The sequence below is a fragment of the Peromyscus maniculatus genome, chromosome 10 (genome assembly GCF_049852395.1).
Source record: "Peromyscus maniculatus bairdii isolate BWxNUB_F1_BW_parent chromosome 10, HU_Pman_BW_mat_3.1, whole genome shotgun sequence".
Lineage (NCBI taxonomy): Eukaryota > Metazoa > Chordata > Mammalia > Rodentia > Cricetidae > Peromyscus > Peromyscus maniculatus.
In genome coordinates, this window is record NC_134861.1 from 86,560,913 (window position 1) to 86,565,210 (window position 4,298).

At 41.4% G+C, this 4,298-nt stretch overlaps 1 pseudogene; it reads right to left on the reverse strand.

Moving 5' to 3' along the window:
• Window positions 1–2,088: 2,088 nt before the first annotated feature.
• LOC102918331 (eukaryotic translation initiation factor 3 subunit E pseudogene) lies at window positions 2,089–3,728 on the reverse strand (annotated as a pseudogene).
• Between the last annotated feature and the right edge of the window lie 570 nt (window positions 3,729–4,298).

Here is a 4,298-nt window from a genome sequence, read left to right on the forward strand (position 1 = left end):
TTTCTTGTGGCTCACTTTCCCCCCACTGAACTTCAATGCTTCTGCAAAGTCTTACAATTTAAGTTGACTTTGTCATGTGGATTCTTCCCTTCAATGCTAGGTTCCAATTTGATCAAAAAAAAAAAAAAAATAGGGCCAGGCGATGGTGGCATATGCCTTTAATCCCAGCACTCGGGAGGCAGGGCCAGGCGGATCTCTGTGAGTTCAAGGCCAGCCTGGTCTACAGTGTGAGATCCAGGACAGGCACCAAAACTACACAGAGAAACCCTGTCTCGAAAAACCAAAAAAGAAAAAAGAGGGAAAAAATCAGGATTAAGGGAAATCAGCATGCAGGGGAAGGCTGCAGGGAGTTCTTCTGGCCTCAGGAGCCAAGTCTCACCAAGCAGACAGGCAAAACCTGTGTTCAAACCACGCATGAATACCAGGAGAGATGTAACCAACAGACTCAGCACTCAGCAGACAGTAGACAAGACTCGGTACCAGGAAGGTGCTATGTATGGGGCTGGGGGCTGTTAGGAGGCTCTGGGCAGGACTTCTTACGCTTTCCACTTCTACTCCCGTTCGCCTATGAAATTGCTATGCAAACCCAGGAATATAGGTTATAAAACGTGCAAACAAGTCAAACATTTACTTACAGCAAACCAGGAAGAAATTCATTTTAAAGTAATTCTTTGGCATATACGTTACCATTTATTAAAAATGAACGCAAATTTGCATACTAATGAGATGCATGCACTATGTGGTTTTGTATTATTTAAATTATAGCTGAATATTTGATGCTGCAGGACAGAGACTCTTCAGTGTTTCTCAGAGTTGGTTGGCATTTTGGTCTTATAACTGCCCATGCTAAGAATGGGCATGCTAAGAACTGCTTCTCATGAATACACAGGACAAAAAGGACACAAGCATTTTGGGGCCATTTTTAAATTGTTGGAAATTCTGTCTGGTTTCCAAGCCAAAATTCATTTTTTAAAAATACGTTTTATGGGTCGTTGTGGGATATGTATACAATGTGTGAAGATATATTGCTGTGATTGGTTTAACAAAGAGCTGAGAAGCCAGTAGCTAGGCAGGAGGCATAGGCAGGACTTCTGGGCAGAGAGAGAGGAAATAAGAGATTAATCTAGAAGTGAGAAGGAAACACGGAATGAGTTGGACACACAGAAAGGGAGAGAGGTAAAAGCCACATGGTAGAACATAGACCAATTTAAAATATATATATGGGTTAATTTAAGTTATAAGAGCTAATGGGACAAGCCTACGCTAGAGTCAAGCTTTCATGATCAATAAGAAGACTCCATGTCATTATTTGGGAGCTGACTGGTGGGACAGAGTCAAACTCATTATAGTGGGTTGAAGAGATGGCTCAGCAGTTAAGAGCTCTAATTGTTTTTGTGGAGGAACTGAGTCCCAGGTCCCAGCACCCATGGCATGAGGCTCACAACCACCGGTAACTCCTGCTCCAGGGGATCTGATGCCCTCTTCTGACCTCTGTGGGCATGGCATGTACATGCACAAACCCATGTGCAGATCACATGCAGACACATAGTTAAAAATAAAAATAAATGTTTAAAATTATACTTATTTATTCTTTGACAGTTTCATAGATGCTTACAATATATCTTGACTGTACATGGTCCCCACCCCTCCCCCTCCACCCAGCATCCCCTCTTCCATCCTCATAGTCTCTTATTTTTAAAACTCAATTAGTCCGATTACTGCTGTCTGTGTGTACATGGGAATAGGCTTGTCCCCTGGAGCATGAGCAACCTTCCAAAGGTCATACCCTGAAGAAAACTGGCTCTCCCTTTCCCAGAAGCCATCAATTGCCGATAACTCCCCAGCTGGGGTGGGATATTTTGCACCCTTCCTTCACCAAGCCAAAATTTATCTAATGACTTTTTAAAAAACGAATCACAGTCAATTTTGTTTAAATTCTCCAAATTTTGTACCACACATGTTGCTCCTAAAAACACTTGCCACCCTTTATATAATGGCCATTGTGTATTTCTTATATTCCTTTTTCTTCTTTTTTAAAGTACTTCTTTAGCAGAAGCCCAGAAGCTCGGACTTAATGTTCTGGTTAGGTTTCTTTTCAATATTCATGACCAACGTTTGGCTTCTAAAAAAAATAAATAAATAAAAGACTTTTTGTCTTTTCAGTCACTTGCTGATAAGGTAGAACTGGTTGTTACCCTTTACCATATGGCCCAGTTTAGAATCGGTCTTGGCATCCAACCTTGCATTCCTTATCAAACCCACAATCCATCTTTCAGCTTTTTCTGGGGCCTTATTCTGCTGTGGGATGGTCTGTATGTCAAATTACTCTGATTGGTCAATAAATAAAACACTGATTGGCCAGTGGCTAGGCAGGAAGTATAGGCAGGACTAACAGAGAGGAGAAAAAAAAGAACAGGAAGGAGGAAGGAGACTGCCAGCTGCTGCCATGACAAGCAGCATGTGAAGATGCCAGTAAGCCGCGAGCCACGTGGCAAGGTATAGATTTATGGAAATGGATTAATTTAAGCTATAAGGATAGTTAGCAAGAAGCCTGCCATGGCCATACAGTTTGTAAGCAATATAAGTCTCTGTGTTTACTTGGTTGGGTCTGAGCAGCTGTGGGACTGGCAGGTGACAGATTTATCCTGGCTGTTGGCAAGGCAGGAAAACTCTAGTTACATTATTTAGCTTATCTGCTATGATAGTAACACTCAGGGAAGTAAGAAAAAAACTCAAAGATATAAAGATGGGTGTTTTCAGTGAAGTCCTCAAGCCAAACTGCCAAAAAGAATTCATTCATAAGCACCAATTCATATCACCTTGGCTTTTCCTGAGCCCCATCAAAATCAAGGTTACCATTTAAGCACTCAAGTTCTGTAAGTGGGTCTTTGTACGTGTAAGACTCCTGCTGGGTAACTTTTACAACCTCCTTCAGCCTCTGATAGTGATCCCAGACATCTTTGTTATAACAGCAGTGCTCAAATAGCAGAAAATATGTGGACACAATCTCTATGCTGCATTAAGGTACTCTGGCTGGGAGCAGAAAAAAATCGATAATATTATCTTGGCCTTTGGAGCAGTTGAAAAAAAAACAGAAACTAGCAGGCAGGTTTGCTGCAAAAGAGGCAGAAGTGGAGAACTCTCAGAACTATCACCCGTGGTCTTTTAACCACGTTAGGTCATCCATGGCTGCATCCAGTTCTACATAAAGATTTCAGAGGCCACTTTTTCCAAGTGAACTTAAAGCATTTCAATCTGTTGCTGGAACCAAAGGTCTAAAAATATAAAGATATTCTGCTATTTCCACTCACAATGGAGTTTGGAACATTGGTAGAATACATTGAGGTACGCCTACCAAACCCACACTTGTCTGACAAGCAGGCAAACAGCTTCCGACTGTCCTTGGTTGACTACGTTGGCCTTATAGTTTCTGGACCTTCAACGATCTTCACAAGTGGTTCTGTGTCTGCCTGAAGTGGTCTCAGTTGCATGACAATGGTGCGTCTCTTTTCTCACAAAGCATGAGGGATGTCATCAGAATGAAGGGTTTTGTAGACATCCACAGCGAAGTCTACCATGTTGGTATCACAAAGAAGCCCCGATTTCCCTTGTGATGAGTACTCTTCATTATATATCTCCTTCACAGGGAGGAGCTCAAGGAACAGAAAGACCTGAAGGAGCCAATCCAGAAAATAAGAGATGTGAGTAGTCAAGTCATAGTCTGCCATCTTGAGTCACACAGCAAGTTTTTAAATCAAATGTTCTAACAAAATATAATCTAAAGATATATTAATTAGATAGTTACATGCTAAGAAATGGTGGTAGGAGAACAGCAAGGCTTCATTTCCTATAGTTAAGCCATTATAGTTTTCCAAGAACAGAAAACTTGGCCTGTACAGGAAAGACACTGCAAAATATACAGTAGTCTGGAATCTGAGCCAAGGTTCTTTCAGGCAGTGTTCATGAGTGTCACATAGTGTGATGGCATGCACAGTGAAAAAAAAGTGCTTATGTTGTATGTTCTGAACAAAGGCTGCCGTAAAGTCCCACAGTGCAACACAGGTCAAGTACTAGCAAAAGCCTATTGGATCCAATATATCTTTAATTTTTTAACTAATCTTTGGTTATTGTGCAGCCAAGCTCTTACCAACTTTTTTTTTTCACTCCTAACACTCACTTATACAGCCCTGTACCAGGTGAGGACCCACAGTTTAAGAGTCTATGTTCTAGAATATCCACCCAGGTATGGCAGCAAGTAACAAGTACTCATGTTCACTTGAAAGGATTAAAGACATCTC